At 41.9% G+C, this 26,537-nt stretch overlaps 1 protein-coding gene across 8 annotated transcripts in view; it reads left to right on the top strand.

The window, feature by feature from the left end:
* Positions 1 to 26,537, top strand: part of GRB10 (growth factor receptor bound protein 10) — a 148,561-nt gene that overhangs the window by 5,720 nt on the left and 116,304 nt on the right. For 2 of the 8 annotated variants that reach the window (XM_068671079.1, XM_068671081.1), the window contains one exon: positions 14,411 to 14,460. The exons of 4 other annotated variants lie outside the window; for them this stretch is intronic. The gene's annotated coding sequence lies outside the window, so the exon portion shown is untranslated. Of the gene's footprint in view, positions 1 to 14,410; positions 14,461 to 18,271; positions 18,352 to 26,537 lie in introns of all 8 variants that reach the window. 2 more of the 8 variants (XM_068671083.1, XM_068671084.1) reach the window with 2 other exon arrangements.

The raw sequence follows: 26,537 nt of genomic DNA, 5'->3' as shown, positions 1-26,537 counted from the left end.
CGCTCCTCTCCTGAGGGAGCTGCAGGCCACCATGAGGCCTCCCCTCAGCCTGCTCTGCTCGGGGCTGAACAAACCAGGGGGCTGCTCCTCATATGTCTTGTCCTCTAGGCCCTTCACCATCTTTGCAGCCCTTGTTTGGACACTTTCTGATAGCATCATGTCCTTTTTATACTGTGGCACCCAAAACTGCACACAGTATTTGAGATGAGGCTGCCGCAGCAGAGCAGAGTGGGACAATCCCTTCCTTCAACCAAGTAGCCATGCTGTGCCTAATGCGCTGCAGGGTATGGTTGGCCCTTCTGGCTGCCAGGGCGTGCTGTTGACTCATACTCAAGTTGCTGTCAAGGCTTCCAGAAGACCTTCAATACTTAAAGGGAGCTTATAAGAAAGTTGAGGAGGGACTATGAGGGTGATGAGGTGCTGTAACAGGTTGTTCAGGTTGTGGATGTCCCTTCCCTGTTAGTGCTTGAGGTCAGGTCAGATGTGGCTTTGAGCAACGTGATGTAGTTGAAGGTATCCCTCCCTGCCCATGGCAAGGGACTTGGACCAGATGATCTTTAAGATCCCCTCCAACCCAAACCATTTTACAATTTTGTGATTTGTATGTAATGGTGAAGAGCCAGTGAACTTGAAAACTTGCTGGAAGATGCTCTTACTACAGTATGAGGTGTAGAGCAAGGGGTGAGTCATTCCTTGTTAGGAGAAAGCAGGCTGAGTGTGTTCTTGAGGTAAAGAACAAGTAAACAACTTGCACTGGAAAGGCCCAGAGACTTGTGTGTGAATTGAAAAGAAGTGTAGGTATGATGAATCACATGAGTTCTTCAAAACAGTATTAATGTTCCGTTATAAGCCAAGAGAACTTCTAATGAAACTTACTGATTGCATCCCAGTTAGCTATATATATTAGTGACATGCATATTGCCATTCTTGAATGGCTAAATCAAAACTTGACCATCATAAAGAGTGGATATTCTAAATGAGTGGTCTTTGTAGCAGAGTAGGAGACCTTATCCAGTAGCATAGATTTGTACTGTGGATGCCTAATGATATGAGTTTCTACAGGAAGCTGTGAACACAACTCCACAACTTAGGAGTCCAAGTGAATATACCTCACAACTTGAGAGAAATCTTATTTATTCTATCTGGAAAAAACAAACAAAAAAAAAGTGTGAAGTGGGGAAGGACAAAGTGGGAAAAGACATGGTCTCAAACTTAACTGGAAAAAATGCTCATATATATTTTTTTTCTCTATCAAATTTCCCAAAATTGTTGAGGTTAAAAAGGACCTATTGAGATCATCTAGTTCAACCCTCCTGCTCAAGCAGGGTCAGTTAGAGTAGGACTATGAACAGTTGTGTTTTTAGTAACTCCACATCTTCTCTGGACAACCTCTTCCAGTGTTTGATTACCCTCACTGTAGAAAAGTGTTTTCTTGTGTTGAGGTAGAATTTCATATAAGTTAACTTGTTCCCATTGCCTCTTGTCCTGTCAGTGGTCACTGCTGAGAAGAGTGACTCTTCATTCCTTGAAGAGTCTGCCTCCTCTTCTTCATTTAGACAGGTGTTCATACACATTGGTAAGATCTGCCCTGAGCCTTCTTTTTCCCTGGTTAAAAAGCCCTAGGTCTTTCAGCCTTTTCTCATATCAAAGATGCTCCAGTATGTCCTTTGTCTCTCTTGTACTGGGGAAACCAGACCTGTATGCAGCACTCTAGATGTGGCCCTAGAGCTGAGTAGGGAAGGATCACCTCCCTCAACCTTCTGGCAACACATTTGAAAGCAGCAAGTCAAATAATAGGAACTGAACTGCAAGTCATACAGTAAATTAACGTGAGGGACTTCTTCCTTCCCCAAGCCTTTCAGAAACCTTTAAGTCATTTCTGGCAAGTGATTACATGATGCATTTCTTGATGCTTTGGGACTATGCTGGTAGTTGTGGTCTGTGGACGTAGAGGTGATGAGTGCCTTAGACAAGTTTACGGGGAACATTGTGACCGTCTGTGTTCTGTTTTTGTGGGCTGATGTTATAGAGTATCTGAGCAAGAAATGCAGTGTCCTATTTCTGCTATATTCTTGTGCTGGACTGCAGGGGAAGACTGCAAATGGTTTTCCCATTATCTAACCCTCTTGCTGCTGAGCTGTTGCCTGTAGGCCAACAGCAACAAGTAGAGCCGATACATTGATCTTAATGCCCAACAGTTGTGTTAATGATTAGAATATTAACTATTAGACGGTCTTGTTGGTCAACTTAAGAGTGTATTTCTTAGCAAGTCTCTTTCAGCTTTTATTCAGAGGCCAAAGCCAATGAGCATGGGCAAATTCCAAAAAGGCAGTTTTACACAGGCAGGTCATGGTGAATGGAGTAATTGTAAACATATGTTTGGTTAAACCACTAGCAAACTGGCATCTGATTCTTCCCAGCCTTGACCAATGCCAACTTCTTCTAGTTCTCAACAGGACAAAAATAGGAAATGACTTTACTCTCAGGCGATCCCTAGAGGAAATACCATGCCATCCAGTTTGAGTAAACCTATAGCAGAGTGGGAAGAGGTTCTTGTACTGAGGGGCAGTAGGGATTTCTATGTTTGTTCACAAAGTAAATGCAGAGCACAGTTCCTATGCTTCCTTCACCCTTACTGTGCAGAGTTTGCATCGGTAGATAGATTGGAGAAAATGAATGGTTGCTATGAAGCCAATCCTGTGGATGCTGAAGGCTGCAGATAAGTAAGGGTGGATAATACTCCATGACACCACTATCATTCTTCTATTATGTATCCCTGGTGAGAAAATCAATAAGCAGGGAGAATCTCTAAGTCCATAGAGACTTCATGGTGGAGATTAGCACTTGATGAACACTTGGAGACTGCTTTCAATGCCTGAGATCTAAATTCTGTGTTTCTGATGACTTGATCAAGTGGCTGCAGCTTTATCAGAACTCATTTTGTTGGTCTGTAGCACAGAGTAAGCTTCCAAAGCTTTTTTTTTCCTTTTGATTAACTTTATTTCAAGGTCATCTTCAAGCACTAGTGTCCTTTTTGAAACAACGGGGCACAGAATTCTTGCAATGTTACCTGAATTTGGTTCACCGTGGATGTTTCTGTTACAGAACAGATGGACCCTTAAACATATTCCTGATCAGGGGGTTGCAGCTGGACTATATATCTGTGTGCTTCATGTGTTCGTAGAGTGCTTCAGATTTCAGAACTAACTGGCAGCAGGGATTTGGATCCTTTTCTAGAGGAAAAGCTGATAGAAAACTTTTCCAGATCTCAATTTCAATAGAAGACAGTAGGACAATATAGTTGCATGTTAGAAGGGACTGGGCTAGAAGTTTTCGAGAGTCAAAATAAATGTAGGGGAGTAAATGAGGGGGGGGGAGAGGGGCGCGACCTTTCTTGTTTCCTTTTACCCCGTGATGTTCATCTGTGCCAAACTATGGGGCAGAAATTCAGATAGGAGAAGGTTCCTCTTAAATGGGAATTCAGAAAGGGGGAAGAGAGAAGGACTGGGGGGAAGTATTAAGTCTACAGGTTGGTCTTGCTTAGTGTATTGCTAAAAGCTCTGAACATCCTTGAAAAGGAATAAGTAGCTTTTATTCTATCAAAGCACAAACTTCAGGGAGCCTGAGAAGCTAAAAATTCAGAAGCTTGTGATATCTTAGATTTGTGCCAAAGCCTTTCCTAAAAGGCCTGCTTTCCCTTCTGGCTCAAATGTATTTAAGTCCATTTAGGAGAATGTTAAGGGAGGAATATGTATTACAAGGCCATTGATTATTCCCGAATTAATGTCTTGTGGGCGATCATTCTTCATTCTAATAGCTGCTTGTGCTGACATCATCCAAGATGTCAGGGGATTATGTCAGAATTCAAGCCTTGATATTTTACAGAACAAAGGCTCAAGTGCCAGCAAACACTTTTGCAGTGGGTCAGGTTGCTTTATTTTTCTTTTCTTGCTTTAACTGTGATGTTCCAGTTACTGTACTTGGTTACAGTGAGGAGTGTAGTAAACAGTTTCCCAGAGGAAAGCATCTGTGCAGGATAATTGTAAGAGCAGAATACTACTTGCCACTAAATTTCACACTGGAGGCAGATTCAATGTCAAGATCCATACTCTAGACACACAACGCATGTGTTTTTAACAATTTATGGAAAAGCTCATCAACTTTAAGCCTTGGCTTTATTTTCTTTTGTGATGAAGTGTATCATCCTTGAATCCTAAACTTCAAAAAGTTTAGGCTGAAAGTGTGTGTGTGTGTGTGTGTGTGTTAATGGTTTTGTTTTGTTTTGTTTTTTGTCCTGGCTTCTGGATACCTAGCTTCAGTTTTTAAGTGATGGTTCTTAGTGAAGGCCCTATAAGGGGTAAGCGATCAAAATAGCCTATTATTATTCTCTATGACTGATCAAAATAGAATCACAGATTATATGTGACTTTCATAAACTGATAGGTTTTGATATTATTAATTGGTAGGATATTATAGCATTATCAATATGACATTTTTATGTATGTTTTCAGAGGAGACATTGTTTTTCTTTTTGAAAAGGCTTAATGGGAGTGGAACAAGGAGGCTATGAGGTGAACTGCAGGGAGTGCAAATGCTCTTTGGGCTGCTAGCATCTCCAGGGTGTGCTGAGGCTTGTTTTGTATTCAATGTGCGTTTTTTGTTCTGGAGATGACATTAAAAAGGTCAGGAAAAAATCTGTGGAGTTCCTTGCTAGTGAAGGTGGATTCATTGTTAACAATTCGAAAGTCAGAGAAGTGTTGCAAAGGATGTTTCAGCTGATGCTGTGCATGACACGCTGAGTTCAGGTGTGTGACAACACTTTCAGTTATCATCAGGTAACCTTTTTTTTAAAAAAAAAATAAAATAAAATAGTTTTGCTGATACTGTCTTGGGTAGAGAATGACGTTGCAAGATGCTTCGCTAGTCTTAGCCTCTTAACCTTAGCTAATTTTAGTAAACATATGAGTTATCCTGTTTTACTTGCAAGTAGTTCAACTCCTGTTCCCAGTAGTTGGGGAAGTTCTCATGGGTGTTTGCAAAATGGGTGATGTTAAAAAGCGAAGCAACAGAAGGAGTTTGGTGCTGTGACAAACAGCCTTTCAGATTTGCTTGCGTTCTTCTCTGAGAACTTCTTGACCTCTGAATGTCCAGCAGTCCAGCTCCTACAAGGTTTGCTCCTAAGGTCCATCTGATTTAAAATAAGATGAGCTAAGATGACGTTCTTTAGATCATGTGAAGTAACCTATCAGGTCAATTTGGCAGCTCTCAGCACAGCTTCATGGGGCTAGTGTGCAGCCAGATGTGATACGAGTCACTTTTATCCTTTTTTAGAGAGCTGAAATGCAAATTTCTGTTGTGAAAAATCTGCAGATGTGAAAAGGTTGAAGAAGCTTTTCCCCTGGAAAAGAGGCAAAAGGTGTGAGGAATGCCAAGAGCTCACTGAAAAATGAAGTCGCTTTTGCCAGAACACATCTCTTATCTTGTGCCATCTTGCTCATTCGCTATGCGTTCTCATGGCTGAATCCCAAACCAGGTAGAGAGCTGCACCATGCTTGTGTGTGTTGTTTTTTTTTTTTTTTTGTGAATTGGTTTTCTTCTGTGTTAGAGAATGGGATCAGCTTTTGAAATTATGCAGTGGGGCAGCCAAAGAGATGCGTCCTTCCAAGAAAAGGAAGGGAAGAAATGGGAAATAGAAAATGGAAGAATAGGTCTCCTTTTTCTTTCAGTATTTGACTTGCTGCTGAGCCAGCTCAGCCAGGGAAGCCTTCTGATTTTTTTTTTCTGAAGCCCCAATATAGGTTTGTGTTTTTTTTCCACCCCCTGTGAATCTCAACAAATGTTACAGAGCTATGCAAGCAAACAAACTGCTGACTAGATCTGGCTTTCTGCAGCATCTCCAGAGGCTGGCTGAATTTGCAAGGATTACCTATGGAAGGGAGTCTTTTTTTATTTTTCAGTGGGTGTGGGTTTAGAGAAAAGAACTTGAGTTAACCTTGTGTGTCTGATCTGCATACAGCCCTGAAATGTGAATCTGAGTGACAGTGTCTTAATTTCGGTCTTTTTTGGAAAACTGACATGCATTTTGCCTTCTTAAAATGAACGTGAAATGTGTCAGTGCTAGGTGGGGATTTTTGGTTGAGCAACTCAGCCATAACACAAATGTTACTATTGCTTTGTACTCTTCAAAAAGAAAAATAGCACATCCGCAGTTTCGGAAGATTATGCAAGTAATGTGTGGCTGTATCTTATTATATGATCATCATAAATCAGAAACACTGAGGAAGTAACTGGTAATAAATCCATCGTCATTCATATTATGAGAAATACTGAGCGTAATAGTTGTTCATACTTACCTCAATGCTATGAGGAACGTTGCAGATTGGATTGACTTGCCCATTCTGGTAAAATGTGCTTGTTTCAGGGTCACTGGCCGAAATGTCCTTTTTTTTTCCTGTAACATCTTCACTGTTCCGGAGTTTCACAGTCCCAGGGTTGCATGTGAGCTGGTTCAGCCACTCAGCTCCTTTGGGTAGGGGTCTATACAGCAAAAGTCAAATAAAGGCATTAGAGATGACCACTTGGCTTCTAGGAAATGGTCTTGGTTGTTGAGCAGATCTTGCTCATAAACTCCTGCAACTCTTGAGGAGATGCCTTTGACAGGCTGCAAGTTTCTGAGCCTTGCTAAAGCTAATATGTTTTAGCATGAAAAAGAAAACCCACAAAGGAACAGCAAAATAAGATGCTTCTTTAGTAATTTCAGTTACTATTCTTGCCTGTGGTAAAAGTGAAGAATCATCTTCGGTTACTTTGTAAATATGGAATCGTTTTTGGTGGAGGGTGACAGATCATGGCTTTGTTTTGTTTTGCTGAGCAGAATTTGTGAAGAGCAGGAATTTGGGTTCTTAGCTTCTTGATTGCACAGCGGTAAATGTTGTTTCTCTTTAGAAACATTTAAATCTGGCATTTTCCATAAATTTAACCCCAAAAATGTTGGGCTGGTTGACTAGCTCAGTCTTTCAGGATAGGTACCCATAGTGTTGAATGAAAACTCTTGGATGCTCTGAGGAAGAGATCTGATTTGAGCCTTCACCACAAGGGTCTGCCTCAGTCTAAGATCACATTTTGTCTTTTTGCAAAACCATTTGGAGAGTGCAAAATGCACATTCAGTGTTCTTGCCACCCCTTGTATTTGGGGTGCTCTATACTAGCTTACCAGCTACTAGACTAAGGTCAGGTTTTAGAGTAAATGCTGCTCATAGTGCTTCAATCCCTTCATGTTTCTGTATTCGGATTTTGGGCTATGGAGATGAAGGAAGTCACGAATGACAGAAGTAGCTTTATGGGCGCACTGGCATGGCTGCATACAAACGCCAGGTTTCTTCCTCTTAACGGAGATGTAGCCAGCTTGTCTGCTTGACTTTAGCCGTGTCATTTCTGTAATGACTTTGGCAGTGATTCAGCGGGAGGACTTACCCAGCCAGAGAGAAGCATCCATGGGACTTTCCTCTTTTTTTTTTTTTTTTTTTTTTGAACTGTGGCTCGTCTAAAGTCAATGTTTGAGTACAGATCTGTGTTCAGGCGATGTGGTCAGAGTGAATTTTTACCTAAACCTATGGTTGAGCCATAAATCATTGCTCCGTGTGGGCAGCGATGCTTTCATCCAGTAGCTGCTCTTACTTCACCTCTTCGTGTGAGTATGTGAGTATCCTCTGAGTCTGCAGCCCTAATTGTCTGAGGCCAAACAAAGAATGTGTGCTTTGTGTAAGGAGCTTGCAAACTCTTTGAAATCCTGGCTTGCCATGTGGAAAGAGGGGAGGTTCTCAAAGCAGCTTTCTCTGCTCCCCCTCCCATCCTGCAGCCAGGGCTGCCTGCAAGCAGCTCTCCAGCAACGTCCCTGTCGTGCTCACAGCAGCCCTGTGGCCACGCTCTCCCCCCTCCCTGCTACCCAAACACCCCGTTTCTCTCTGGAGGTCCGGGGCTGGGTGGGGTACGTGCATCTTTGCCTTGGGAGAGCTGCCAGAAGTCCCCAGTGGTGACTAACTGCAGTGAGCTGGAGTTGGTGGTAAGCAGCAATGTTGTGAAGTAGAAGAGGAAATGTCTGAAAGATTAATAATCTCTTCCCGCATCAGTCCCTCTTGAAGGCAAAACAGAGCTCATCTCCAGTAGCTCTCACTGAATCCAGGCAAGTTTGTGCTGTCTTGAAAAGGCAGTAGGTGTGCCAAAAAACGAAAAGATCTTGCAGTAGGAGCAGTTTTCCACTTGTATTTTGAACTGTGTTAGTGTGCTGTGCTGACACTAAGTCAAGTTTTTAGGGCAGAGAATATAGATTCTCTGTACAGAAAGTACAGAGCTTCTGGGATATTTTACGGATATCGGAGACTTGCTCATGGAGGATCTTTAATGAGATCAGGAGTTTGCTAGGTAGACCTGACAATTGATGTAGTGTGGAAGGTGGGAACACAAGGGAAAAGGATAAAGGCAGAACATGTTGCTTCTCCGAGGGTGATAAACATCCATCTTTGCGAGTCAGGCTTAGTGCATCATCAGCATGGTTTCAATTGAAGTTCACTGGATTAGTAAGTGGAGTGGTACTCCGACTGTATTTTATTATGCGGCCCCTTCATGGAGCACATCTCCTGCGCTTCCTTAAAGCTGTCTGCAACCATGCCTCTCAAGGAGAGAACTTCAGTTTCCTTCTTTCCAGTCTTCTGGTGTCCTTTTTAAGAAGTGCTGGTGTGACCAGGTAACCGATGCTACCTGGTGCCATTGCAACACGGAATGAAGTTCCTAGAAAACCAGTGGACCTTCAGGACTTGTGCCTGAGGTGCTGCCTCTGAAATCCACTAGCGATTTAAAATGAACCAAATACCCTAGCTAGCTTAAATGAATCTTAATGACTTTCCGCTGCTTTAATTAGAAGAGTCTACAGCTGCCTTAGTGCAGCATAGATTGCAAGTGTTTTTTATCAGTGAGGATGATTTTGTAGCATGGCAGTCAAAAGTTAAAGCCTTGTCTGGGCAATGTAGAAATAACCAGATTTGTATAAGCCAAAGCAGAGCAGCCCAAGGAGCATTTCCTAAAACTGATCTAACCAAGAAAGCTTTGAGTTGCAATGCTATTTTCCAGCAGAAAGCATTGCAAAATATCCTTGCCCCCACCAAGGAATCTAATAAGAAAGGACTGAGCCATCTTGTTGTTAGGGAGGAAAAACTGAATAGAGGCTAAAGATGTGAAATATAATTAAGGATATAAATTCACTGTGGTTTTTTGGATGTAAATGAACATCAACTAGAAATGTTTCCTGGCACTTTCCTGTCATTCTTACTGGATAAGAAGAAATAGACACCATGCTAGCTTGCAGCAGCAGACAGGGAGGGGGGAGGAGAGGAAGCTACTCGAAAGGAGAGTGTTTGGGCGACGTGTTGAGAGCCTCGGAAAGCAGGCATGAAGGCAATATTGACACAGCTTCAAGCTTGCTAACTGACTTGACTTTTCCAGTGCACCCATTTCTCAGCGATGTGAGAGGAAAAGGAATCAGGCTGATACCCGTGGTTATGTAGGTAGTTCCTACGTGATGGAGGGACAAGGAGAAAGTAAAGCAGGCTTCTCCCCACAGCCCTCGGGTGAAGATGATGTGGTGTATGGGAGCTGGGATGGAGGAGAGTCACGGGGTGGCCAGGCCATGGCTCTGACAGTGCCAGGAGCTGATCGTCTCTTCAGAGTAAAGCTGCCCTCTTTCTTGGAGCCCCTGTTGGGGCTCTGTGTTTTTGGGAGCGGTGCTCTGCCAGTGTGATCACTGCATTGCTCTGCACTCTCTTCTACATCCCAGCTTGTGGAAATTAAATTCTCTGAGATGATGATTGCCTTTTCAAATGTGGAGGAAGTGTTAGGAAGAAGAAAAAAAGCAGCAGAGATCTGAGTATTTATACCACAGTGTGTGGTAAACATCCCACTTGCGATACAGGTAGCTAATTCACATCTCCAATTTGGCCTGACTTCAGTCCTGCTCTAAACCACAAGTGTCACTTTTGAGTAGATGTTTATTTGCCATGTCCTGTGGTCTGGTGGCAATTCGGACAGCCAAGAATCTCAGGGTTTACCACACAGTGAGGTGGCTAAGGAAAAATGCTTCTGGTCTGAATGCAGATGATGGCACCTTAAAACTGCATGGAAATGGCAATGGTTGCTCAGCTTTCTTGACATTAAATGCCTACACCTATTGATGATTTTTGTTTATTTTCTTTTCCCCCAGCCCTGGCCTTCTTTAGGAAGGACTGATAATTTGCCTTTGCAGACTGTCAGCCTAGGGCTCCATGATCCTGGTATCGGCAGTCCTGAAGATGCCAAGCGGGGAGTGGGGAGTCCTTCCTGATAGCGAGGGAAGGGCACCAGCACTAATCTGGTAAATCCACAGCGGGCCCCTCTGTGCACAGAAACCTGATCTCAACTCGCATATCCTCCTTGCTGTTGCTGTGATATTTACATAAATCCCTATTTCTTAAAGCAAGAAGCGGTTAGATCAGGTCCGTGGATCTAAGAAAAACTGCATTAAACAGCCTTAAATTTTTTTTCCCTGAATCAGCATCTTTCTCTGCTGTAGTCAAGAAAAGATGGCAAATAACTTTATTTTTGACACTGTATGATATAAAGCAAATGCAATTCCAAAGCCACCCTTAAGCCTCTGTGGCTTCCTTAAATATCTTCCAGTTGCATGGTTAAAGTCTAAGCAAAGTCTTGTACCCAGGGGTAGCGGATTTGGGAGATTTGTAAAATGCACGTCCCAGGCTACTTCCATCACTGTAAATGGTGGAAGGCAAGCTGTGGTGTACGTGGGGGGAGCTGGGGAGAGAAAATTGGCTGGGTAAGATGATAGTGCTTGCAGCTATGTCTAATCAGAGTTTGTTTCCCCTAAATATTCCCCAAGGATTTACACAGAACAAATATAAATGTGGTTTGGTATATGCTGGTGGGTACCGCTCAGTGCTCACGATTCATGAGCAAAAAACACTGGAAGGACTGAGGTGTGGGTTTTTCTTCTTCTCCTAACCTTCAGCCCCGTTTGCTAAGTGTTAATGCCAAGCTGCAGAGTGGTGGGGTTGTATCTTGCAGTGCTAACTTCGGTTAATTGTGCTGTAGTAGCCATATATAGATGATCTTTTTCCACACTCCTTGGAAGACGAAATTTCACCACTCTTTGTACCCGTCAAAAACCTGACAGCCAGTGAAACCTCATGATTTTGATCTGCAGCTCATGGATTGTGGCTAAGCTTATAAAAAAAAAAAAAATGTTCAGGGCAGTGGAGGCAAAGTGGTGTTTCAGTTCTGTATCCTGCAGAATAGAGGCTCGCGAGTAAAATTCCCATTGCTGTTCTCTCTGTGGGGCGTTGGCCGCACGCCTCTTTGTTGTCAAGTTCTGGTTTGTTTGTAGTGTTGGGACATAGCTGGGTCCTTGTGTCAAGGGGCAAGTACATCGGTTAGACTTTAAAAAAAAAAAAAAAAAGGATATTTTAACACATGCAGTTCACAGTGGGTTGGCTTTCTTTGAAGGTATTTCAGCTTGGAAAGTTACAGCTGGCATGCACCTTGTTGGCATTCTCATTCTTGGATAATGTCCTTGTAAGAAAGAGATGCAACACATTGGTTTTAAGCTTATTTCTTGCACAGCACAGTCCTAGATCTGGAGAGGAGATTTTAGGGAGGTCAACTTGTCAATGCAAAGCTGAAGTATAGCTGTGGTGGATTTTTTTTTTTTTTTTTTGCATGGTTTGGTGACAGTGATAGGGAAACTCCATATACTCTCCAGACAGTCTGTCTGTTGACTCATTGGTTTTTTCCTTTTAGCAATTTTGATTTGGTGTTTTTCTTTCCTCTTTCCTCAATACCCTCACACCACACCCTCACTGCCACTCCACCCAGTGATGTTTTCCTAAATCTTCTTTGTTGCTTTTTCTGTTTTCTGTTTCTTGTTCTGAAAGCTGTGGACATGGAGAACTCCTTACTATTTCTTTGCAGCAGGCGTTTATATGTTTGAAGAATATCATCTTGACCCTCACTTTCTCTTTGGCTAAACTCCAGAACTCTGGTTCATTCTTTTTTTTTTTTTTTTTTTTTTCTCTCCCAGATGTCATGTTTTTCTAATTCTGTGATGTTCCTATTGCTTTTGCTTGGAGTCTTTCCAGTTGATCTTTTTTTGAAATTTGCTGAAAACTGGATACAGCATCATGCTGGAAGCTTTATCAGCTATGAGTAGAACAGAACTGTTACTTCATGCCTCTCACATATGTTCCGCTATACATTCCGGTATGGTATTTGCCTTTTTCTCAACAGAGAATTTTCCAGTTTGTAAAACTTACTTTGAATTCAGTCTTCCAGCAAGCTGGCAGTTTCTTCTAAATTAGCAGCTTCCCCGAATTTAATGAGTGTCATTTTCTCCTTCGTTATCTACAGTGTTAGTATTAGAATAGTGTGGGAGCAGGGCAGGTCTCTGCAGAGGTTATTCGGTATGTCGGACTATTTTCTGAGTCTTGCCATGTGAGCGAGTAAGTACGTACAGTTACCAATCCCTTTCCAAGCTGCCCGTAAGATGGTTGTTTTTGTTGTTTACTATGTGACAGTTTTCCCAACTTTTCATAACAATGTGGATTGCATCTTTTGACTTTTTTTTTTTTTTTGCCGAATTCCAGGTTTCTGTGTCTGGTTTCTGTGTTCCTGCAATACTGTTCTGCCATAGCTGGAAGTTGAGTTGGTTTGACCTGGCTTTCCCATAAACAATCAGTTTTTTTGTTGATTCTGATCTCTTGTTTGCTTCTTACTGTGCTAACAGTTGGGTTTAACAGCAATCCTAGTGCAAATAAGCAATAATTATCATTCTTCAGGTTCTTCTTTCCACTCCTTCCCCCTCCAACTTCTTCAAGATATGGTAGTTTGGCCTTCTCCAGCCTCTGTTACCTCATCAATCCTCTATGGACTCTGAAAAATAGTTGCTAATGGTTTAAAGCTTAAAGAGAAATCCAAACTGATAAACATCTTCATGACTGAATTTAATCAAAAACAGCTAATTTGAGAGAATGTTTTTATCTACGTAGTACTGGATCTGTTTTATTCTTTTCCTTGGTAACATCACCAGTATTAGCGCTTTTGTTTGTTTGTCTTGGCCTTCTTGTTTGTAGCTTTCTTGAGAAAATGGTGAGAGGCCTAACCTCCTTGATCATTATTTTATTGCTGTAGGATTATAGAGTGGGTCTTATTAAATTTATTTAGCTTCTTAATGTCTCTTGCTTCACCTTCGCTAATTTTGATATTGCAATAACTGTCTTCAGGTTACTGCTCTTCTTAGTGCTGCACTGTAGTGCAGCTGAAGGGACTTGGTATGACCTGTGTAGCTGGTGGGGGAGAAGATGTACATTTTGGTCATGTACAGGCAACAATAAAACTTAGACGTCTGGGATCTGAAGATTAACTGGAAGCCAATTAAAAACTGGAGATAAGGGAGCAAGCAATCGATGGCAGAAAGCTGTCTTAAAGTACAAAGGCGAGTTCCTTCATCCAGAATCAGCCTATTGAAAAGGTTAATGGGCGAATGCCTAAAGGTTGAATCTTCACATTAGCTGGTTTTTGTCAAATTTGGGTTTGAGAACATCATTTAGTTGGTGCCTCTGATCAGCTCAGCCATAATTCAGAAGCTGTATAAGGTTTTATATGTGGTGCTTCTGCTGCTGTCTGAGACTAGAATTGTTTAAAACGGAAAGTACTTAAATATACCGATGAACCCAAAATGACTAGATAATCATATGATTAACTAGAGGTTTGGTCATGTGTCATAACCAGATCTAGAAACATGTTGGATAAGGGGATGCTTATGGAGTGGAGACAGTGAACAATAATAAAACTGCTCATAAAATAAGAAGCCTTCTGAAAAGGAACGTACAGTTTCAAGAACAGATGGTCTAGTGGTAATAGACACTAACAAATTTTTGTTGGCTGGCAGTCTCCGTTCAGGTTAGGATCTTCTCTTGAAAGCTCTTCCAGGGAGTTGACTTCCTTTCTCCAAAATGCATGATAAAAGGGCAGACTAAATTCCTCATGGAAAGCTGCTCTTCCTTGTCTAACAAAAATGAGTTTACAGTGGTAAGAGGCAGTAAGCTCACGAGGCAGGTAGATTCATTGGAACAGCCTGAGGCTATTCCAGATCTTATTCTGCTCTTCATGCCTCAGAATTATGTTGCAGGACAGTTGTCACCCCTCTGATGGAAAGTGGGATGACTGACTTGGAAACACAAGCAAGTCTTGCTTTGATCTTCTCTTGCTTCTTCTGCAGGAGCATATTGTTTGTTAGACACAGCTTACATAATCCTCCTTCTGTGTGTGTGTGTAAACATGTTTAACACAGGCCTTTTTGTTTCTTTTATAGTTGAAACTTACCAATACTATATGTGCTGCATGGAAGGGAACAGAAGAGGGGTGAGTTGCAGCATACATTTATGGTTTCTCCTCTCTTCCAGTGCCTCAGAACCTGTGCAGACTTGTAATAAGCAGAACAGAAATGAAATACTCCTGTTTTCACCTTCTATCTATACCTTATCCTGCTGAGAGCAAATTGACTTTTTTTTTTTTTTTTTTATAAATTAATCAATGTTATCAAGCCCTCCACCGCCACCATCCCGCCCTGTGCTCTTTTCTAGCTGCGTTGATTCCTCTGTCACACAGTAGCTGGTAGAGAGGCTTTAAATGCAGCATTAGCGAATAAGCCTGTGCCATTTTTGGCCTGCTGTTAGCATTTAAAGTCTTTAAAGTCGCCCACTAAAGACAACGAAGAAGAACAAAAGTTGGCCTAGATATGTGGCATGTGTGTTCTTGTTTAATATCGGAATTTCTGGTATGGCCAGGGACACATGCCAGCTTTTGCAGTACAGGCCACGGTTCAGATACTTAAGTACTATACTAAAAATAACAGGACTATTTTAGACTGGGACCCAATTAGGGAGAGAATAACTTGTTGCTCTGCAATCAGTAATCTAAAGTAGTAGGCAGAGTGCAACGTGCAAGTAAACCCTACTGTTTTGCTTGCAAAGTTGCCAGTTTTCACACTGCTTCCTCCATGTGTTCCTCAGATGCTTTTCCAGAGGTTAAAAAAAAAGATAATCCTTCTCTTCAGGGATACTTTGTGTACTTTTTCTTCAGATTTTGATAATGCACTGTTTAATAGCGTTATGGCTCCTAATCCTGCAGCAGCCACTTCGGAAATTCCTAGAAGGCAGGGTGTGGGAGGCGAGAGTGGCAGCGCCGTGCCCTCCCCAGCACTGCTAGCAAGCCTTGCCCTCCCCTGCAGAAGGGCAACAGGAGGAAGTGCTGAGGATGAGATGGGGAGCAGAGGGACCCGTCTGGAGAAGGAACACGGATGGGATGAGGAGGAGAGGGACTCATCTTCTTCCTCTGCTTTGCCTACGAGGGACAGAGGAGAAGGGAGCATGGTTCCTAAGACGTGCTGCTGCTGCTTGCTTTCCCCCATCAAGAAGTACAGTGAAAAATAAGTAACTTGCACATTTAAGCATCTGAAACTACATTATTTTACACTTCAGTAGTTTCTCCAAGATGGCTTTGCTTTTGGTGATGATGCTTACTGCCACCTTCTCTTAGATCAGACTTCAGTGAGACAACTTAGAGGAATCTGACTTCATTTGTGCATGGGGCGGTGGGGAGGGAACATGCGCACTCCAGAGCCTGAATCCTCTGGTGCTGAACTGCTTTGAAGCCATCAGTTGCAGTCGGTCCCAGTTCTCAGCTCCTTGTCAAAACAGGGCTGTGGATGAGGTAGCACTTGATGTACCCTTATGCAAATGCCATGTTGGATAGAATTGTGATGATGCTTGAGATGAAAGCTGAACGCACCTAGAACGTCTATTTTTGTAGATATCTTTCTAGCAAGCTATTTTGGGAACATGAAAAAGCCAGAATCTTTTTGGTGTTGTGACTCTCGTGCTATTTTGGAAGTCATTTTTTGTTTTATTCAAAAGAAAAAGCTGATAAAAGAAGAGTTTGAGGCCTTATTCAACTGCCAACTCTTAACTAACTGCTTTCAGTGCAGTGTTGGACTTGGTGTTGTGATTTCAGGAGGACTTCACCTGGCTTGTGCAGGATGTTTCATGTTCTTTCAAACCCTAGATTTGCTTATGTCCTGGCCTGAAATGTAAAGGAAGAGTCTCTCTAGATGCCCGGTATGAAAATGGCACCTTTCATAATCAATGCTGAAACACGGCACATCCCAGGTGCAGTAAATTCCCACAGAAATTGTGGGGGAGACTCCCCAGTGAAGAAGTTAGTGTTTTGCATTGTATAGAGCTAGCTTCTAGGCATGTGCTTGTCAACTCACGAGCTATATGTATTCTACCTTCTGCATACTGCAGCAGTCTGCAGGACTTGCTGTTAAAAGTAAATGCTATATGGAGGATGCCTAGCAACTGCAGTTTTTAAGCCTGTGCCAAATTGTTAAAGGTGCAAATCCCTTAAATAAAGGTGCAAATCTGGTGTGGTATCTTCTGGAGGACGCAGTGTGATGGTGCTGAGGCTGCACTTCTTGACCTCTGTGATGTGGTGGTGGTCCCTCCAGCTCTCTGTCATGATTGTGGTGAGGTTCATGTCTAGCTCCTGCAATTCATAGCTAGGAATACTAAGTTAAAAAAAAGCTGACAGCATTAATTGAATCACCAGTAAGTCCATGTGGAGGTACTCTGCTATTGAGTCTGTCTGAGGGGCAAGTAGCTCTCTGTCCTGTGGTCTGTGATGGGGGGATGTGACCTCAAGCACGGGGGTGCTGGGAGTAGCGATGTCCTGAGATGGAGAGCTCTTAGCTCAGAAACCTGCCTTCTGCTGGTGCCTGTGCTTGGGGCCTGCTTGGTGACCTCAAATCTTTTCTGTCTGCCTCGGTTTCTCCATTTGAAAACGGAGCCCTGTAACAATTCCTTTGGGAGAGCTCTCCAAGAAGGGAAGTAACCTGTGTAGGAGTGGGCATAGTTTTGGCTGTTTATCTCGATGGACGAAGCTGTAGAGCACCAAACCACAGGTTAACCAAGAACAATTTTGTGTGTCCTTGGGCCGTCGGTAGCAGCTGCTTAGGTGGAAAGCCTGAGATGAGTTTTTCCCAGCTTTCAGGTCCTCTTGCTTCATAGTAATCCATGACAAGGTTCCCTGGACTGTGCATCTACATTAGTGTAGTCACTATCCCTTGACGAGCTTTCTGTAGTGCTTAGCCTAAATTATTTTAACACATGGGTATGATCGTCCCATCAAAATGATTTTTCACAAGTCATGTTTCTTATCTATTTCTTCACCACTTTAGATCTCTTACTTACCTCTGACTTTTGAGAGGGAATAGTCAATTCTCTGGGCACTATGCCCGTGCCATTTATAACTGACGAGATGATGTCTGTTCTCTTCTCCCTTAGTTGTCTTTTTCTCCAAGCTGAAAGATCCATGTGTTGATTTCTGCTTTAGGAATTCCTCTCCCTTGTACTTTTTCTAATTCTATTTTACTCTGTTAGTGTCATAACAGCCCACAGTTTTCAAGAAGTGGGTGTGCCCTGGGTTTAATGGCTTGTCATGATTCTGCTTTGCTTGCAGCAATTCCTTAATTCTTAATGCTGTATTTCCATGTGAGTTAGTCTGCCTTCTTTTGAACATCAAGTTGATGCTTTCAAACAAAACTTAAGACTCCTGATAGTTATTGCAGTGATAATCAAGGACAAGGTTATTTTTCTTTTTATACATTGGCTTGAATTTATTAAAATTAAATCAGAGTTGTGCTTTTAGATGCCTGTTTGCTCAGGATTATGAGTTTGTTCCACTGTGCTTTGCATGAAGTTCAAGCTCTGGTGTCTGAATATTTCATGTTGCCAACAACTTCGTATCACCTTTCTGTTTGTCATCTTTTAAATTGTATATCCATTGAAAAGAATGGCAATGGGGATAACTCTTGAGATGACTCCTGTGGGGAAAAAAGACTCAACGTGTTTTCCCATCTCTTATTTCTTATCCTTCAGCAGGTAGTTAAGGTGGGCATCCATTCCTGCAAACTAGAGCAGCTCAGGTTCTTTTGAGAGTCCTTGGTTCAGAAATCTGTCTTTGTCCTGTATCAGAAAACTTGGATAGGTTTGAATCATAATTTCTGCAAAAGCTGTGCTGATTCTTCCTCATACTATCACATTTATCCATGTCAATTTTATCATGTTTTAACTAGCTCATTTGATAGAGAAGTCATTTCCTGATTCTTTTCCAGTTCCCTGGATTTATTTTGAAGTCTGTTCTGAAAACTGATCTGAACATACCATCTTCCATGCTGTGTCCAAATCAATTGAGGTATGACAGGGTTTAAATTGCAGTTAATAGCTTGGCAATTTGATGTTTTCCTTCAGAGAAGTTGGCTGAATTCTTTCCATTCTAGTAACTTACTCCTGTCTTTTAACACTTTCCCTAAAATGTCTTCTATGATCTGTTTATGGTGCCTGGTGAGCTTTTGGAGGTTGATTTACCAAATATTATTATTATTTTTTAATATTTATTTATTTAATGAGCAAACATAATAAAACAAAAATGGTCCTTAGGAGATGTAGGTTCCTTATCTTTTCTTACTGTCAAGGAGCCTTTATGACGCTTGCAGGTAAGGTGAGTTTTGAAGTGAGAGGGAGAAAACGTTTGATTTACTGTGTTTTGCATTAAAACAGATAGCGGATTCCACTCCGGTCTGGTCTTATATCCAAGTCCACTCTGGACGTTTGTCTGAAGCTAAACATAAACATGAAACTGATCTTCCCTATCCTGACTTTTGGGGCTTATGTCTTAGGTTAGGAGGAGTGCCTTTTGCAGCATCAGTACATCCTGTGTTTCATGTCTGAACTTCGGTGTCCCGCTTCAGTGTTGCCTCTTCTCAGGTTACTGGGACACCGAGTTAACGTCTTCAAGTACACTTGGCAGAACAGAGGCGCAGAGACGTACTTCTTAGTTAGAAAACAGACTCCAAGTTCTGCAATAAAAAGAGGAGAAAAAAAACTTTTACAGATGAGCAAGTCATCTCTGTCAAGCCTCCCACCAGCAAAGGAAGAGACCTGGAATCACTGCTAGAGACGTACGAGAGCTTCCCAAGCCCATGCCGAAATGCTGCTTTCTTGTCCGCTGTGAGAACTTGTTTATGAAACCTAATATTGCCCTGTGAAACACAACACTTTGCTTCTTAATACTACAGCTCAACGGTGCTCAATGAGGTGGACAGGGTGCTTTGTGTATCAGCTGTTTCAGGCGTCTTAAAGTCTAAATGCAGCGCTTCCTTCGCTGACGCTTGGAAGAGTCACCTGTGAACGGGGTGGGGGGGAAGAAACCTTGGTGTCACAGCAGATGCATCCTCCGAAAAATAAATAAAACCGCTGAGTCATTCGTTTGTCCTTTTCCTTCCATCGTGCTGGCCAATCCTAATACCCGTCTATTTCACGCAGGAGGGAGAAAGCAGACAATACTGTCTTTTATTACTCATACGCCGCAGGACACTATCTTCTTCAGAAAATACGGGTGGCGTCTGTCTGTCTCCACTCCATGGGAAAGATTAACAACAATTAAGGTCAACAATTAAGGTTGTGAAAACCTTCGAATAACTGCAACATCTGCTCCTATACTAGGAAAAATAAAATAAAGCTGGAGTTGTAATTGCCAGCAGAGGACTTGCTCATATCTGTTTTGTAACTGCGGGCTTGTGAAATTCGTGCTGTTAACTGCTCCCTTGCCAGCCCCATGGGGGTGACCCGCCACCTTCCCAAGCCGTGCTCGGCCCGAGAGCTGTGTGCTGAAGATGAGCATGGTGCCAGCAGCAGGACCTGTGTGTCCAGTCAGGGGCATGGCACAAACCCACTGCCATGCATGGGTGGCTTGTGGCATGGCCTTGGTCATAGTGGGCCTTTAACTCAGCGCTAGAGCAGGCCCTGCAGCCTTCTTGGTCCTTTTTGGTGTCAAATAAAGCTGGTTTTCCTCAACTTCTGTTGCCTCTTAACTGGTTTAGCTCTTGTTGTGAGACAGAAGAGGTAATTTGCTATGTCTCGACTGACAATATTATTTCCATGAGCTCCTGAAGTGTGATGGCAGTGGACCACCTGCGTCTGTTCTAGCCCTACAAGCAGTCATTGTGGCAGCACTATGAATAACTGCCTTCTCATGTCTGTGGACCCTTTGCTAATGTTTTGTGGGAAAACTTACAAATTAAAGAGATTCAAATCACAGAGAACGTCCTGAACTTCACTCTGAAACATTCATTCAGATTAAGCCATTTTGGTATAGAGATCCTCCTGTGATTACTAATAAGTAGGAATCCCATTCTGACTTCATTTCACCTGACCATGCTGGGTGATCTGTTAACTTTGCTGATTGTTTCCTCTGCCAGACTTGTACCTTTCTTCCAGAGAACGAAGGCTTCAGTGATGCTCAAGTGCAGGGTCAGGAGCCTAGTCCCCCTTGGCATGCACGATCTCTGCTCAGGGAAGGGTTTGTGTTCTCACTCGGCACAAAAGTGAAGCAATTCTGCTCTTTCCAAGGCTTTTTAAAAAACAAACAAACAAAATTTCCCAAGGTATTAAACCTTAACAGGCTTAACCTGCTAGACAGATGTCTGTATCAAAAGACTGTGAGGGATCTATCATCAAAGTCTGATAGAATGCAGTCATGATTTTCTATTTTTCAGACCATGGGAGAAATTCAGGTGTGTGTGTGTTTTTTTTTTTTTTTTTTTTAAATCTTGGTTTGCTTTGTATTTCTACTTTTCCATCTGTTGTGAGTGGTTTTCTACTACCCTACACTTCTTTAGCTGCAAGATCTTTTCTGGCCAGTACTGCTGCTTGCAATCATGGGAAAAATGATATCCTTGTTATTCTTGCCGCTAACCTCACCATTCTGAGTAGTCACACTGCAATTTACCAAAATGCTGTATTGGGCAACATGCTGTTACACAGAGGGTTGCACTTCAGCAGGAACCGAGTATGACGGTATGCCTGTAGTTTAGGAGACGACACCAGGGTGGTTTACAACTGGAAGCTTCTCTGGGAACCACGGCATCTCCTGCACCATGGAAAAAAGCACTTCATCCCCATGGAGTAGCCTTCTCAACTCTGGCTCTTGAGAGGCATCTGCCTTCAATAAACTTCTCCTACTCTTGTGTTCTGGGGTAGAAAAGGTTTTTTTTTTGGTCAGTTGTTTTTTTTTATTGTTTTGTATAATGAAAAGCTTAAGAGTTCTCATGAAAATTCTGTTGCCTTATTTTAGACTTTTGACTTATATGAGTTCATGGACTAGGAGAGACATGTAGGCAAAGGTGTTGTAGAAAACGGATGAATGATGGCTTTGAAGCCATAGCAGAATTGGCCTAAGACCAGCAGAGCCATAAAAAGAGTGCCACATATTGGTAGCAAATTCTGTGATACTGCTGCCCATGCGAAGGGGGAAATCATATTACAGGGTAGGGATCTCTGTGAGATCTGTAAGTATCAGAATTTTTCGTGAAGGGAACTCTTCTGATGAGAGAAGGCAACCTGAAAACCTGTGGTAAAGATTTGTCTAAAGCAGGCAGTTACATGAGGGCATCCATTAAAACTGAGTTTTAATAAAGTAGTACTGGTGATTAGTGAGGCTGAAATGAAAGTAGAGGCTTTTCTGATGCATCTGTCAAATTTGATTGTATTAATGAGTGAATGCCTCTATAGATCAAAATACAAAAGAAGAGAAAAGCAACTTTTTTGAATTGCTTTTTCATCAATTAACAATAGCAATTGGAAATTTACTATCTGAAGCTCTGGCTTTTTCCAGAGAGCTCATCTTTGCTGCTTCAAACAGTAAAGGACATTCAAGAGAGCACTGAGCTATATATTATGTGTATATGAGGTAGAGCATTCACAATGCTGAGTTCTGCCATGTCAGCTGAGGAGACTCTCTTTTGTATTCCGTATTGCTGCTAAGCTCATCATGTACTTAGAGTTCAAATGTGTGTGTAATACATGTATTTGGGCATCTATATATGTGCGCATACATTGAAATTAAGCCTTAAAAGCTGCTGGGAGAAGCTGAAGCTTTGTCAGGATCAGCTTCTGCAAAAGACAGACTGAGTCAGGATGCTTTGGAATGGGTTTGGCATTATTGTCAGTCTTGTTAAGGTCTTGTTAAGGTGCTGAGAGTTTGGAGTTGCAGTGCTGTGCACCTGGGGAGCGATTCCTCTGGCTGGTTTTGAGTGTACAGGTTGTAGATGTTTATATCTAAGCCAGTTCTTTAATTTCCTTTTGTAGTCAGTGGAGAGAAGTAGGCGCTCCAGATGTGCACATCACAAAATCATTTAGGTTGGAAGGGACCACCTGAGGTCATTGAGCTGGGGTTTGGAGTAAGACCTCTTCTAGATAGCTAGCCTGGAGTAAGATAAATTGTATGTAAACAATGCTCATTTCTCTCTGCTGAACGATGTGACAGCTCAGGGGTTTGTTTCCTTTCTACCCTGTTTCCATAGGGCATATGCCTTTTTTTCTCCTATCCTGTAGTAGAGTTGTGGTCAGTTCTGGACACAGCACAGCCATAGATTTGTTTCAGTAGACATTGCACAGCTAGTCTATGAAACGGGTTGTGCGTGGGGATGCTTATGCATTGCCTTCCCGCTCCTTTCTACTGCTGCCAGTATCAGTTGGACAGCCTCGGGAGTGGGAGAATGCAGATGGGACCTGGTGGGTTCCAGGCTTGGGGTAGAAGTGTTTTGTGGGTTAAAATACATTGGTACGTAGGATGAGATGTTACAGAAGGCATTTTGGCTACATCTGGAGCCTACACCCTCTGAGAACAAACGTTCCCCTTCAGCAGCTTTGTAGTCTGAAGGTTAACTAGGGATGTTTCTAGTTTAACCTGTATCTAGTTAACCTTCGGTGCTGGTGACGTTCACTGTTTCATGCCTCTGTTAAATAGTCTTATAAGGCCTGAAACAACAGATTTCCTTTATGGCACCCTGAAAGAACAGGGAAGTAGCTCTTAATGTAGGTGGCTTGGCAAAATATTCTAGTCAAGTCAAGTATTTGGCCTGCTACCCAGCCTTCGATATGTAATCTTTGGGTGCTGCCAAAATACCATTCTAATTAAGTTGACATAGTCTATAAAGCCTGGGTGGTATTACTTCAGTTTTCTTTCCTGTGCTTTCCAACGCTGCATTTTGAAAGGGTTGATGGAAGCTGTGACACTTAGAACCTCACCAGAGCCTTCGTTAAGCTGGGATTTCAGTCACCTTGTGACCTTCAGGATCAAAGGAAGGAATATTCTCTTTCTTCTTCTCTCTGCAGGTGCAGGCTAATAGCAATAAATAAATGTACACAAATGCACATGGAACATGTGATCAGTTGGCCAGACTTCAGCTTTCCATTGCACATTAACACATTAACTCTTCTACAAAATATTAACCTATTCTGTAAGTTTATTTTCTGTTTTGTGTGTGCTTAGGTGGAAAAGCTATGCCCTGTTTGTCCCAGGGAGAGATTTTTGCAAGTAGGCCAACATACTTGCTTCTAAAATGTCATCTGAAACTGTTTTTCAAGGGTTGAAAAGCTTAAGGGGGTAAGAAAGACTTCTACATTTATCTCCATTTTATTTATTTATTTTTAAAAGAGAAATTCCCAGTCTGTGTCCAAGAATAGAGTGCCGGTAACTTCTTAGCTGTGTCCTCAAAGGCAGTTACGTGGTACAACCCTGACTGTTTGCTGTGAAGTGCCAGTCACCCGTAGATTCGGAGGTTGCATGTTGCGTAATGCCAGCAAATGCATCCGAGATTACAAAATGGTCTCTCTGCTATAATAAGATTGTTCTGATTTGTTAGTGAGGCAGTGTTAAAATACACATGAGGTAACTATGACATCAGTATCTTAAAACTGCAAGTACTTTTTGCAGCTGAGTATGCTCTGGCACTGCTAGTGCTTCATTGCACTCATTCACTCCAGTGTAGCCTCCCAGTTGTGTACTCCAAGCTGGATTGGCACGATTTCTATGTTCCAATCAGTCCGTGATGTATGTATTGCTTTTGTTTGGGTTATCTTTTGCATTTCTTGCACTTCTTTACTATGCCCTCTTTAATAAGGCTGCATCTGCTGTTTGGGGAGCAGCATTGTATTTGCTGCTTGCTGCAGTTGCCTCCTTGTGCTGTTTGCAATGACGAGATAGGCTGGCTGTCATCTGGCTTTCTTGGGGTTGCTGTAGTCTAGGACTCTGTTATGCCATTGAGTTACTCTTGGCTTTAATGAATTATCACTTACCAGCTCTACTATGTAACTCCTACCCTGCTATGACTGAGAGATAAAACATGTTTCCTTGTTTATTGCTATTACTTACTATTATTACTTACTCCTTTGCTGCATTTCAGCTGACTTGTGGAGTCTTTATCTTAATTGTTTGAACACTTCAATTCTTTAGAATAAACCATATTTGGGAATATGTCACCCTAAAATTCTTTGGAGAGTGAATTAATGTACTGTTGATACTGGGGAATGCATCTCTTCCTACAAGTGTGCAATTTTTTTGCAGACACTAAGCAGAAAGTCTTTCTTTTGAGTGTTCTAACTTTGTGAGCAAGGAGTATACTGAGAATAACCTATGCACTTAAGTGTACCTCTTGTGGTATCTCTGAGATACCATTTTAGTGAGTAGTGTGCTGTTTGAATTGAAATGTCTAAACTTGCCCTCCAGCTTCAGCTGTTTATATGGTGTTAGACAATGTAAATAAACTAGTGCTTATTCACTAACATATATTATAGATAACTGTAAAGGCCTCAGTTAGTTGCTTTGCTTTAAAAACATGAACATTACTGTCTAAATAAAAGCTTTTGATAATCCTAAGCAATAACTCTTAAAGAAAATAAAAAAAATCTGCAAAGAGAAGTAACCCATGAATGTTTTCTGATGGTTGGTAATAAGCCCTGTAAATTATCAAAATGTAGAACCTCTTTAATGTCCTTGTTCTGAAATGATGCTTCTCAAACTCTGTTAAATCCAGGAAGAATGTTTTGACCCACCTGAGAACTTCAGAGGGCAGGAAAAGCTGAAGGAGGAATGTGGATGGCTTTGATTGATACTTGCCTGCAGCTTTCTGTGTGCGACTGCAGGTTTTTGTTTTGAGGTCTGTCTTATGGTCAAACATGCTGCAGCCAGTCCTGTGTTGCAAAAACGACCAAGTTCTATGAGAAGCTTTACTGAGACTGCTATGTAAATCTCATCAAGAAGGAAGCTTCCTTTTAAAAAAGCATTGAGGCAGTGGAAAGCAAGCTGCAAATAACAGTGGATCTTGGGTGAAACAGACTTAAAGTGCTTGAGAAACTGATCAGTTGGTCATGTGATAAAAGATGGCTTTTTGTTCTTTTTTCTTTATTTTGCATCAGTCAGAAGGGGAAGAAAAGATCTGGAAGATTCTTCCACAGAATCAAGGAATGTTGTACAGAAATGAGGAAACAGAAGTAGAGAAATGTGCTTTAGATTACTGCTCTGTGAATTTGAGAGTCCCTTTTTCCATATATTTTTGGGTCTAGAAAGATGCCAATTCTGTTTCATAGAATCATAGAATATCCTGAGTTGGAAGGGAGCCACGTGGATCATCGAGTATGCATTATATGCATTTCAACTATTCGCTTCCCTAGCTTTTGTTGTCAGGAGGCTCCAAAGGTTACAGGAGTGGAAAGCATCCTATCCTCTTGTTGGCTTGGTAAGGGGAAATTGAGTACACTGTGTGGATCATTTCAGCATAATTCTTAGTGATATGTGTGTTGATTTAAACTACGTTTTCCACCAGAATCGGTAGTGGTATGACTTTCTTCAACAGAAACTAAGTATGTCTCATGCATGCCGATGCACTTGTTCTTTTTGTATAGCAATTAGGTAGTAAAACGTCTTGTCTGTAGTTTAGTTGGGGTCCTAGAGATACTGGTTTCCAAATCCCATTCGTGGGCAGGGGAAAGGACTGTTTGCAACAGTGGAAAGTTCAAAGCAGAGAGGCTTAGTGTGTTGGATCCAAAAAAACAGCACTTTGGAAGTGTGCAAGAAAAGAAGACTTTAGTCTTGTGTACCGACTTGAGTCAGTAACCACAAGGGGAAAGTAATTGCCTTCAAGAAGATGCAACTTTATATTTTGTTTGGAGACTTACCCAAATGTTTATCTTCTCTGAGATGCTTGGAAAGCAGTAATTCTCACAGACGTGCAGTAGGAAAGGTTTGCCAGCTCCTAATGGCAGTAAACAAAGAAAATGAAAGTTCATGGATTGCCTAGGCCAATGTGATAGTTTGCTGCCACTGGAAAGAAGTGATTTTGTTCCTTTCCTTTCCTGCACATGCTCTCCAGCCATTTGCTTTGTGCCAGCTGAGCTGCTTGTCAAATCTAAGTTTAATGCACTTAACAGAAAAATAACCCAGCAAAACAAATGAGTTAATTAACACAACAGAAAAAAATACTTTTTTTTTTTTTTTTCCCCAAGCTGAACTCATTAAGGACCATACATGGTGCAAAATGG

The sequence above is a fragment of the Anas acuta genome, chromosome 2, assembly GCF_963932015.1.
Source record: "Anas acuta chromosome 2, bAnaAcu1.1, whole genome shotgun sequence".
In the NCBI taxonomy this organism is placed as follows: Eukaryota; Metazoa; Chordata; class Aves; order Anseriformes; family Anatidae; genus Anas; species Anas acuta.
The sequence above is the reverse complement of the archived record's forward strand: the minus strand, read 5'-3'. Positions and strand labels throughout refer to the sequence as shown.